Here is a 12,578-nt window from a genome sequence, read left to right as displayed (position 1 = left end):
AAGGCAGAACTGCATAGTGCTATGGAAGCATCGAGAAAACAGCCAACTGTCAGAGGTGGGGCTGGTCAGGATGGCTTCTCCAAAGGAGTTGGCTTACACATGTAAGTACAAAGAAAAGTGTATGTATATACTTACGTAAACCTCCTCACTCTAAGTCAGACCCTAAAGGATGAGCAGGAGGTTTGCCAGATGGAGAGGAAAGGGAAGGGCATCCCAGGCAGAAGGAGCAGTGGACCAAATTAAGACAGGATAGACCATAGGGAAGTGGTGGGTGCAGAAAGACTAGAACACAGAGACCAGGGCTCTCAAGAGGTGAAGTGAGTGATGATGGAAAGGGAGCTTAAAGCCAGAGCTTTTGGACTGTTTCATGCTCATGCTGTGAGCTTTTGTAGGCAATGGGGAGTCAATGTCAACTGTCAATCAGGAAAACAGCAAGATTGGGTATTTCCTAAAATGTTGTCATTAGTACTGTTACCAGATAAGCCAAGATTCCACCAAAGACACAGAATCAGTAGTGTGGTTCATATACATGTGTACAAGGAACAGTGAGGGAGCAGTGGGGAAGAGGAGTAGGGGAGAGACACATGGAACTGGTTTACTCGACTGTGGGGGCTGGGAAGTTTGAAATCCGTAGAACAGGCTAGAAACTCTCAGATGAGTGCTGAGGTTGCAATCCATACAGTTTTTTCTTCAGGGAAACCTCAGGTTTGATCTTAAAGCCTTTCAACTGATTGGATGAGGCCCACCCAGATTGTCTCCTTTACATCAGCTGATGAGGCCCACTCAGATCATCTCCTTTATTTAAAGTCAACTGACTGTGGTAATTAGTCACATCTACAAAATACCTACTCAGCAACACCCAGATCAGTGTACTTGACTGGATAATCGAGTGCTTGTAGCCCAGCCAAGTGGACACTCAAAACCAGCCATCACAGGGGTCTGCACTGTTTACTGAAAAATGAATGAATGTGACACCTGACACAAGGAGACAGGAAGAGCAAGCAACCTGAACACCTTGGCAGAGAGGAGTATGTGCCAGTGTTTGGAGGGGATTAGGAAGTAGGCAGCTGGTGATGCTAGACCAAGTACCCAAGGAAGAGTCATCTCTAGGAAATAAGAGATAGGAGACTAGGATTCACATACCTCTCATTCAATGAAGGTTTACTGATGAACTGCTTTTTACCCTAAAATCACCATACTGTAAAATATGGGTTATACAAATGTGTACAAAATGGGGTCACTGTCCTCAAGCTCAAAGTCTGGTTGTGGAGAGTTACGTAACAATACAAGACCATACAGAATTAAATGTAAGTTCTAGCCAACAGCCTGGCATAGTAGGAGGACACAGCAGCCAGCACAGACATAAGGGCACATGAGGTGGGAAACACTCTGCAGTGTCCCAAGAAGCAGTGGTAAAGGGAAAAAACTGCCTGGAACATTCTGTGAGTTTGCCAAAGAATCAAACATTTTCTGAGGAAATGGAGAATGAGACAGTAAGAATTCTGGTTAGTCAAGAAAGTTTTTCTGAACTGGAGGGGTCTGTGTTTTGCTTGTTTTCTGTCATTGGTTGGTTGGTTGGTTTTGGTGGGGGGTGGGGTGGTGACCAGAATCCACAGGCCATCAGTTTGCTCATGGAAGGAGCCACAGATGGAGGTTCAGGCACCAAAATGAGCTCACTCTCCTGAGGAGAGCGGGCTGTTCTGCCAAGTGAGAAGCTGCCCTTGTCTTGTCTGCCCTTTCCCCAATCATGTAAGTGAAAGGTCAACAAATGTCATTTTCCAAAACAGCTTATTTTTCAGGGAAAGCTAAAGTAGTTAAGAAACATCCACAGCACACTTAGAGATGCAGAGTATCGCACACGTGCTCCCATTTCAGGGCCAGGAACAGAGAATATTAGTATCTGCTTGAATCTATGTAACACATCTCTGACAGGATACACGAGGTGCCCATAGTTCTAGATACGGTGAGGAGGGGACGTGGTAGCAGACAAGAGGATGGGTGGGGGATGACATAAACTTTCCACTGAATATGCTTCTGGACCATGTGAATACATTTCTCCAAATAAATAAAGTTGTAAATAAGTAATAAGTAACGCAAACTTTTGCCCCTCCCTCTCCACCAAAAAAGCATATTTTTAAAGGAGGATACACAGCTAGAATAAATAACAGACAGGTGATCAAGTCATGTCCAGGTGATCATGGGATATGGGATGAAAGGCCCTTTCTGGGCTAGGCGGTCACTGTGCGACAATCAGGTGATCCCTAGAGAAGGAACCGTTGGGTGTCTTTCTAGTCACATGTATTTCTAGAACCATCATTTTCATGGTGTTCAAAATGTGTCCTGAGAATCACTTTGGTGGGGAGAGGGCAGAGCAGAGTGATCAAAAATACAAACTTTGAAAATGACCAGTCTAAGAAACGAGTACCAGCATCACCATCATCCAAATCCCATGTTATTCACAGAGAATTTCTTTGAGGCCCTTCTACAGTGTTTACTGAAGTAATTCCTGTGCATAAGTGATGAGCCAAAGTTATCTGACCCAGATACATATTTTGTTTCTAAATTCTTCAGCCTCCATGCAATTTTCTCTGAAATATTAAAATCGGGAAGAGACCCCTCACCTGCAGAGCCATGACTGTGAATGCCATGACAGGGGCATGAACAATTCTGCTCATAGCAACTGGTTTAACATCTGTGCTAGGCAAAGGCCATACAGAATGGCCCAGTAAGGGCCTGACACACTACTGGCAGTCCCAATACGTGATTCCCATTCTTCTCAAACACTAATCCTACAAGTAAGTAGAAAGCCAATTTTCTAGAGAAGTAATTACATAATCCACTTTTTACAGACAAGCTTTTTGACAAAAGTAATCGCTTGAGCAAAAGGAAAATAAATATTAGTATGAGTATAAGTATAGTAATCAGGCATATGCTGAAGGCAGAGCCCAAATCACAAGGGTTCTCATGAATTCTGCAAACCACAGAGTCGAGAATTGGATGGTTTCCTTCTGCAGCTTGGTGGCTGCCTTATTAGCAGGCTCACAAGATTAAGGTTTCATATGATAAGCAAATATGAAGAGCCACCCTCCTCCTGAGGGAAAATTCTGAGACTACAACCAATCTCATTCATTCATCACCTCAATCGGCTTCCTACCCCCACATACCCTTTCCTCAGCTCATAATTAGCGTCAAATGCAGAATATCCATATTGTTTGCCATTTACCTTCCCACATCATTAAGACTCACAGACAAAACATTTGTTTTATAACCCCAAACAACGATGAGCTCCATAAATACACTTCATTTATTATTTCAACAAACACTTACCAGGAACCTACTGGAAGGCAGCTAACATGTACTTCGCCTCAGGGGAACCCCAAGGAGAGGGACATGGAAAGGCCTCCCAACAGTGTGGTCATGATGTAAGAGCACACAATCCCACAGGATCCCCAGCGCCCTTGATCAAGGACAGCAAAGGCTCACTGTCTGGATGGAACACATCACAAATGGACGGCATTCCAGCCAAGTTCTGGCAGGTGAGGCACGTCACCCAAGCTGATGAGAAGAGCACTGCCTGCAAGCAATGTGTGCAAAGGCACAAAAGCAGAGAAATCTAGGTCCATGAAGGGGCTGGAAAAGAAAACGTCTAGCAGATGAGCCAGAGAGGTGGAAAGACACGTCCACCACATCAAGAAGCAGGAACTTCTAGAGATACCAAGAGGCCATTACATGGCCAAAAGCGACAAATAATAGAATCTGAAGATGTTTGAATAAAACCAAAGGGGGTTCCTCAAGAAAGAATATGAGAAACAGAAGAAGTTCTTGATCACTAGCCAGGACTTACATGCCAAAGGGAAATGTGGGTGCTGGATGTCATTGGCTGGCATTGCCTGCACCCTTCCCTCCACACAGGAGGTGGTCTCTCTACCTCAAGACAGCTGTGACCACTCCCCCAATCACCCAGGCCCGCACGTTGAGCCACCAGTAAAATCCCTGCTCTGCTGCCCCCCACCTGCTACATTCAGCCTGAACTTACATCTCACATCTCCCCCCTGCAACTGATCTGGGGCATGTCCTTGACACCCTCTTCTTCTCTAAAACAGAAGCATTACTTTTCTTCACTGCAAATATTTCCAGTCTTATAGCACCATCCTCTTTGACTGATGTTTCACTTTTGCCAGGGCCTTTTTCTGATTCTTCTCAAATGGAAGAGATTTGAAAGCAAAATCCTCAGGGCTGTGGAAAAGTATATAGCGGTCTATGTCTGAGTGTAAGCAGTTCACAGGGAAGGTTGCTAAGAGCTACTGAGAAAGCCAGCTGGGAGTGCGAAATCTCAGACATAGTTAAACATCTACACTAGATGATGAAGATGGGCACAGTATGTGATGAGATCTGGAAAGTTCACTTAACTGGGACACTTTTTTCCTACTGATTATGAATCAGTGAGGTACCACTAATGGGCCCCAAATTCTGGGGGGTTAAAGGAAGAGGCTTGCACAAATACAGCAGGAAAAACTCAGCCTTTTTCTTTTAACTGAAAATCTGCTGATTCAACTTACATTTCAAGGTGAAACATACAAAAATAATGGTCAGTGTTATTTCTCTCTTTTTTTTTTAAGATTTTATTTATTTTAGAGAAAGAGCAAGAGTGAGCACGAGCAGGAGAAGAGGGAGAGAATTTCAAGCAGACTCTCCACTGAGCACAGAGCCCATGCAGGGCTCAATCTCACAACCTGAGCTGAAATCAAGAGTCGGACACTTAACTAACTGGGCCACTCAGGCTATTTTTTTACCGTTTTTATCTTGTTTTATACATCCCTAACTCACTGCATCACTGCTGCAGATGACAATGACTAGCAAGGAAGGAGTAGTTCTCACAATCATCCTGAAGCCCAGCCACACACAGGCAAAAAGAATCTTAGTAAATACGATTTGATGATAGAAATTGTGACAGTGATCCTCTTTTTCCCACTGCTGTGCAGAAATGGAAAAGAGTCGTTGAAAATGCCTGGGAAGGCATTATACTCCTAGTCCTCTATATGATGGATTTTAGATATTTTTAATCTGCAGCTACCCACTCTCATTTTGGGGATTTTTTTGTTGTTGTTGTTGCTTAAAATATTTATTAATAATGCTACTTCATCAGTTTACCACATGGCATCTTGCTATATTCAAAGGAGTTCATTACTCAAAAGACCATCTGTCTAAGAGCTCAACAGAAGGTTTAAATAATCAGTAGTGAAGAATGTATGGTCACATTATATCAAGTCAAATATTTACATCTCTCAGATTTTGAATATGAACGTTCTTACCCAGCCATCCACCACAAGTCAGACTTAATTAGTATGCCATTGTTTTGGTATTTTTTACCTTCTATATTTTCAAACTCATACAGAAATTACAATAGGAGGAGAGCTTAACTTATGCAAACAAGACTGCCAATCACACCCGTCTGTGCAGCACCTTCATTTAAGCAAGAAAAAAATCCTGACAGCAGCAGCATTTTCAAGCAGAAAAGCAGTTAAACACGGATCAGAAAAACATTTGGGTAAAAACAGCTGATTCTGCTTTTCTGAGCATTAATAATCGTGGCTGTTGTTGCTGCTACTGTGATCAGAATGCGCAGGAGCAGCAGCAGCTCCACCAGCCCCGCATCAGGGCAGGCAACCCCCCTGAATGGCTTCGTGATGCCCACAGCAGAGCCGGCTGGCAAACCCCTCCCAACCAGGGGAGGAGACACAGCAAGAAATCTGGAGAGGTGCATGGGTTAACATAGGCAAACGCTAAAGAAAAAAACTGCTTTCAAAGTCTTTCAACTAGGATTAAGCACAAATACGAATACATGGATACACGTTTAAATAAGAAAAAAAATAGGCAAGGTGGAAGAGGTACTACCAAATCCACTCACTAGGTATTATTTTAAAGTACTGAGTGCAAGCAGGGGCGCCTGGGTGGCTCAGTCAGGTAAGCGTCTCCCTCACCTCAGGTCATGATCTCAGGGTGCTGGGATGGAGCCCAGCATCGGGTTCCCTGCTCAGTGGGGAGCCTACTTCTCCCTCTCCCTCTGTTCCTTGTTCATACTCTCAGTCTCACTCTTTCTCTCTATTCCCCCCCACCCCCTGCAATGCAGTAGTGGAACAAGCAAACCTAATCCATTGGGTCGGGGACAAGTAAAGATGAGCAAGAGCAGTTAGGATTAGGGGAAAATCAAGTATGAATGAGAAGCCCTTTATTCCCCAGCTGGGTGGCCTTGGACAAACTGGCACACATCTCTGAGCTGCTTCCTCCTCCTCTGCATGCAGTGATAAAGGAAGGGGGGTTATAAAGCAACCTGTAGGACTGGCAGGAAGGTTTAAGTGAGATAACTTAGGGTCTGTGTCTGGGATGTTGGTATCTCAAAAGCACAAACACAAAACCATTCTCTCATTCTCCCCTGGAAGAAGGTCTGTTTTTATTCTCTGACTCAGATCCAATTCTCTCTCCATCTCGAAGATGAAAAAGTTCGATCTGTAACACCACGGAACTTAAGGTGTCTGACAACTTTAACATCCAAAGACTGGAAGGAGCACAGGGTGTGGGTGCCAAGTGGGTTTACTGCTCCCTGCTGAATGGCGGGCGGGGGGGAGGGATGCGGCAGGAGCCAAACCAACTGAAGATGTGCCCTGAGCAGGTGGAAAGTAACTGAAAATGTACAGCATTAACGCCCACACTGACAAACAAGGAGTACTCACAGCAAGAGCTTCAGGAATTCACCAGGAGGAAAGAGGTCCTGGTGGGAGGTGAGATGTGAGCAGGGCCTCAGAGAAGAGTTCCACTCCATCTTCAAAGCGAGAAAGGGCAGTGCGCTCCAGGCTGTGCAGAGCCTGGCGGAGGCTGATGGATAAGTGGGTGTGGCAGGAGCAAATGATTCATCACCAAGTGAACATTAAAAGCAAGAGCCAGAAAGACTAGTTATTTAGCTCAAGGGTTGAGCCTTAAAAAGCCAGGGAGAGAAATTTTAACTTTATCTTGAAAACAACATGTTTTAAAGTCAGAGAAAGGTTTAATTGAGGTAAAGTAAGTTTTTATCGTTTTTATATCAATGTGTAGTATTTACATAAATACTGTATCTAGTCTAGTGCCCAACAAAGAGTGAGCAGTGATTAAATGTGTGCTTTTGTTAGTACTGATAACAGTATATATATATGGCGCTTCTAGAGCATCCAGTCTTTCCTGACCTCCTTAAGACAAGAACTGGAGCCATGAGAGGGGTGGCTCTTGCTAACTTACGGAATTGGTGTCTAACTTGGAACAGGTAAGCAGTGAGGACTTGTTGAATGAAAGAATGCATCAGTGAATGGATTATCAAGGCAGATACAGTGTTAGGGAAGAAAAGGGGAAAATGAAGAAGGAAAGAGACAGGAACAGTGGGCTGAAAGCAGATTCCTATACTTCACACCACTCACATGGACACTACTATGTGGGTCCCCATCTCAGGTCCAGCTATTCATGGGAGGCAGCCAGACACCAAGGAGAAGCAGCCCACTCAGGATTTCAACAGAGAGGCTGCTCTACTGCCTACTATATTTATATAGCTAACCCCTAAACAACACTGAGGTTTACAGGCCCTGATCCCCACACAGTCCGAAGTCCATGTGTAACATCTGACTTCCCAAAACTTAGCTGCTAATAGCCTACCATTGACCAGAAGCCTTACTGATCACATCAAAATTAACACGTATTTTATATATGTATTCTATACAGTATTCTTAAAGTAAGCTAGAGAAAAGAAAATGCTATGAAGAAAATCCTAAGGAAGAGAAAATACACTAACAGAACTGTATATATCATAAAATTCTGCATAAAAGTAGACCTGTGCAGTTCAAAGTCGTGTCATTCAAGGGTCAGCTGCACTCTTCCCCTGCTGCACCTCCAGTGAACACTTTCTTCTCCTTATAAATGTCTCAATCCTCTTCTACTATTAAATTCATTTTAAAAATCCACCTTTTCTGCAATTTGCATTTCCTGTCATTACCAGACTATAAATCCCTAAAGTACAAATATACATGTGTATTCACTACAGAGTTAGAGACTTCAAGGAGTGATCAATCAAAATTTTCTGATTAACAACAGATAAAGCACCAACAAAATCAGACTTCTGGTTTCCAGTGTTTGTTCTTTCATTCAAACATGCACTAAGCATTTACTTCTTGGCTGCAAGGCCTACGGTGCATGAGGAAAGGCACAAAAAGCGTGAGCCCTGACTTAAGGAAGCTTCTAATCCAGTCACAGAGGAAAAACTGATGTACAAATTTTCCCGCAAATTGCTTTCAATCTCATCTCTAAGAAAATCTTTATTTTTCCAACACAATCAATAGTAAGAGCAAAATGGATACATCCTGGACTCCTGTCCGTGCCTCTGAGAGGTCTATGTTAACAAGTGCTAAAATTACTTAAGTGCAGCCACAAGAGGAAAGGAGAAAAGAAGGAAAAGGGAAGAAAGATGTACGAGTTAGATCTGAGACAGGATATATCTGTTAACAGGACAAGATGTGTACAACCCAGAGGAGACCTTCAGGAGAAGACAGGGACACGGCTGCACTAAAATAATAATGTTGTATTAGGAAATGAAATATTTACACTTAAAGTTCTATTTCTAACAAACTTACTTTAAATAAGTTTGTTGTTTCAAATAAGTTTCCAATATCCAACCTTTCAACGGGAAAACTCTTTCCTACGATGCTTCCCTACAAACAGTCCTCTTTTTCTTTCTCAAAATACCGTGCAGATGTCCTTTGGTTTGCTGTTGCAAGAACACTGGTCTAATGAAGAGTGAAACCATTACACACATTAACTAGAGCACACTATTTGTGTCATGCACACACACTGCGACACTATGACACACGTGGGGGATGTTTTCTTTCTAGAAATGTGATCTGCATCCAGCCTGTGTGTGTTGTGGGCGTCCCTGGCCTTACAGCTGTCGCCGGTGAGCTGGATATTGTCCCCAGGCATTCCACATAGTTTTTCAGTTTAATTTTAGCAAAAATCAAATGTCCCCTGTTTCTCTCCACAAAGTATTTGGCTTGCTTCCTTATAATAACATCCTATGGAATAAGAGCAAATAGGTTAAACAAGAAGTTGAATTTATACATTTATGTACCTTAATTAGCCCACATTGGCAGAGGCTTTTACTTTAAAATCAGACACAACACAAACATCCAAAAAACTTCTAGGCTCTACATCACATCACTAATCTCAACAGTACTGAGAAAACAAACCACACTCTTATCAAACAACTGAAATCACCCAGCAAGACGTATTTATCTTGCAGTTTTGTAAGCCCCGTACCCAAAATTAAACAGCCAAGTCTTTCGGACTCAACAATTTATCTCCAAGGTAACTTAGGCCAGAGTGGGAAAGCAGGTATTTGTGGAGGAAAGTGCAGGTAATTCGACCCACAATGACATGCTTTGCCTGGCCAGTGCTACCCTGGAGCAGCAGAATCCCATTCTGACCTGTAACGTCTCCAGGTATGCGAGCAAGGGCAGGTCTCCTTCTCATAAGGACTTCTGAAGGCAGACTCTACCCAAATGCCACAGACCGCAGAACCTAAAATTACTCTGCCATAGGCAGACTCTCACTAAGTCCAAGAGCAGGCAGAGAGTGACAAAGCCCCCAACTGCTAAATGTAATCTAATAATTTGCATATGTAAGGATAAAGGTCTAGACTATGACATCAGCTTCACAGAAAAATCAGCAGATTCATAAAAGAACCAACTAGCCCACTCGGTCTTTGGAAATCCCAAATAAATGAATAGATGAAAAGGACATAACAGCAGGAGAGAGCAGGACTCTATATTGTCAGTCCTAGAAAGCGCAAAAAACATTTCTAAATAAAAGCATTCTGTGAATTCTCCATTATAGGAAAGTATGGGGCAGAGTGGGGGAAATCCATTCATCACACGGGTGTTAACTCATGAGGGCATTAACTAAGAAGCTGCTTCCCTAGCAACCTGGATACTGCTACAATGTCCTGGAAGAGCATTGTGAAGTAAAGACAAGCCAGAGTTAACCCAGAAGACTGTCAACAGCTCAAGGATCACCTAAACTTGGTGATAGCCCCTGAACAGCTAACACAGGATTCCTTAGAGATGACATTACAGCCAAAGATAGCAAGAGTGTCCACAGTCTGAAATGTCTACTGCAAGAATTCAGAATCCACTGAGCTATTCACGAGTTCACTGTGTAGACAGTAACTAAAGCTGCTATACCTGCCTATTCGGAAAACTAACAAGAGTAATGAAGTGAGTATAACTGAGCCTCTATCATCAGCGTCTGGCTGGCAGTCCTAGGCCCTCCAAGACCCCCCAATATCTACAACATCTATTGAGAGCCCCAGGCTTTCTCATGGTGGTGGTACTGCTGTTGCTTAAGCAAAGATACCCAAATAATTCATCTTGTTGACATTTTTACAAGAAAAGACCCCCAAATTTCTCGCCTTCCCTCCTTTCAGTGATGAGGCAGGGCCATGTTGAGGCTGAAACAGCAAGATGAAAATTGATTCTGTAAATGTGTTCTAATGCCACAGACCCTGGTGGCCATGGAATCCTGCAACCGGGGCAGCTATGAGCACAGGAACTTCACTCAGATACGGAGAAACCAGACAGGTAACTCTGCAGACCAGGAGAAACTAATAACAGGGACAGAAGCAAGATAAAGTCAGAAGAAATTCCATGTCGTCAGGAGCTGTTTTCAATGGTACTTGAGAAACTTTGAACTTTTGCTTTGTAAAACAAGACATCTTATCCTCTCTTCCACAAACACTTAAAAAAAACCCAAATTGAAGGCCTCCAAGTTAATGAATATCAGGGGTCAGACTAAGTCTGCAAAAAATACTGATAAGATGATTTACCCAGAAAAGGTTACACTACACTCAAAGAAAGAAAGAAAGAAAGAAAGAAAGAAAGAAAGAAAGAAAGAAAGAAAGAAAGAAAAAATGATAAAGAAAGCAAGCTTACTTCAAACTCAAAGCTTTAGACCCAGATATACCAAAATCTCAATAAGTACGGGATAGAGGAGGACATTGGAAAGGCCAAAGAGACACAAGCCAACACTTATCAGGGCCCTGGGGCCACAGTCAAGAATGGAGAGTAAATCCTAATACCCAACCAAGGTAAATTTTCACTTGTGCTCCATCATCAAAAGAAGATTGCTAAATGCTAAAGAGGACAGCTCAATAAAACAATGGGATAGATGGAGGTGGGAGGCTGGCATAGCAGAGTGCTTGTCAAATCCATGGTAGGTGATGGTGGAAGTTTGTGGACCTGGTCTCGTATACATCTCCCACAATCAGGATGAATGGGAGGGAGTAACATACTGAATGCCTGCTCCACGAGGAAGGCATTCTATTTTATGTTAGTCACCCCAGGATTTGGTTGCCAGTATCCCCATGAAATGTGAACACAAGAGGCTCAAAGAGTTAAGGCAGCTATTCAGTCCTGGAAGCCACAGGCAGCAGGAGCAGGCGTTTGATTCTGGTCAAGGCAGTACAAGATCTCCCTGCGTGTCTTCACACATGCATCATTTTCTCTCCCAGCCCCACAGAACACCAGGTCCTACCAAAGCGTGACTTCAACTAGTCTTTCCATCCCTATCACTGGCCACTATGGACTTCTTGATTGTCCCCACAAACATTTTTTTCTCTGGCTAGTATGTCTTCTGTGTGTTCTCACTGCCTCGGGGAAGCCATGACACTAGCCCTCTCCTGTTTTCTGGCAGACTTGACCCAATATTACCATTACTTACCTACATTCTTGTCTCTCCCACTAGACTGAGAACCTAGAAATCAGAAAACTCTACTCAATTTGGTATTTTCTCATCCTGCCTAACAAGGTACCAGCTTCAGTGAAGATTAAAAAAAAAAAAAAAGGCAGCTAAATGCAACATTGCCAGCCAGCCCAGAGCTGAATAGTGTCAGCAGGCCAAACACCCTGTATGAGCATGACACTGTTACGTGACCTGTCAATAGATAAGTCATACATTTAAAAGACTTAGGTGGAATATCTTTATATAAATTATTATATCCACATCAACAAAGCAATGTTGGTATGGAGAGCAAGCCAAAACAAAGAAACAGCCTTACTGGAAAAAATGACAAGCCCTAACGGCATTGTTCAAACAGAACCCTACCTGGAAAGTCAGTTGCCGTGGGCTTTCATCTTGTACAATAAAACCTCCCTGGAGAGTTGAGAAAGATCTCCCTCTGAGATTTAAACTTTAAAGATCGAGAAGCCCCAAAGCCTCTAAGATCTGACTGTATGTATCCTAATTAATGGCAAAATATAATTTGGAAAAAGGGGTTTGGGTTGGGCACTCGGGATGTGGAAAGGGAGGATTCTGGAGCAAATGTTGGCATCCAGAGGAGCAGGAACTTCAGCCATGAAACAACAGTCTCTCATGACACCCTTGCCTGAATCCAGTGACTGCTCAGTCCATAAACATAACCCACTTCTCATTGCAAATATGCCAACCTCCAGATCTCTGCCTACCTATGGACAGAATGTGGGGACTGAGAAGAGGTCCCCATGATTATACTT

At 43.1% G+C, this 12,578-nt stretch overlaps 1 protein-coding gene across 9 annotated transcripts in view; it reads right to left on the bottom strand.

The window, feature by feature from the left end:
* Positions 1–12,578, bottom strand: part of SIPA1L2 (signal induced proliferation associated 1 like 2) — a 213,510-nt gene that overhangs the window by 141,894 nt on the left and 59,038 nt on the right. The window contains exon 1 of one of the 9 annotated variants that reach the window (XM_038533900.1): positions 6,732–6,749. The exons of the other annotated variants lie outside the window; for them this stretch is intronic. The gene's annotated coding sequence lies outside the window, so the exon portion shown is untranslated. Of the gene's footprint in view, positions 1–6,731; positions 6,750–12,578 lie in introns of those variants that run through there. 9 annotated transcript variants of the gene reach the window in all.

This window comes from Canis lupus, chromosome 4 (genome assembly GCF_011100685.1).
Source record: "Canis lupus familiaris isolate Mischka breed German Shepherd chromosome 4, alternate assembly UU_Cfam_GSD_1.0, whole genome shotgun sequence".
NCBI lineage: Eukaryota > Metazoa > Chordata > Mammalia > Carnivora > Canidae > Canis > Canis lupus.
This window is presented reverse-complemented; position numbering and strand designations above follow the sequence as displayed.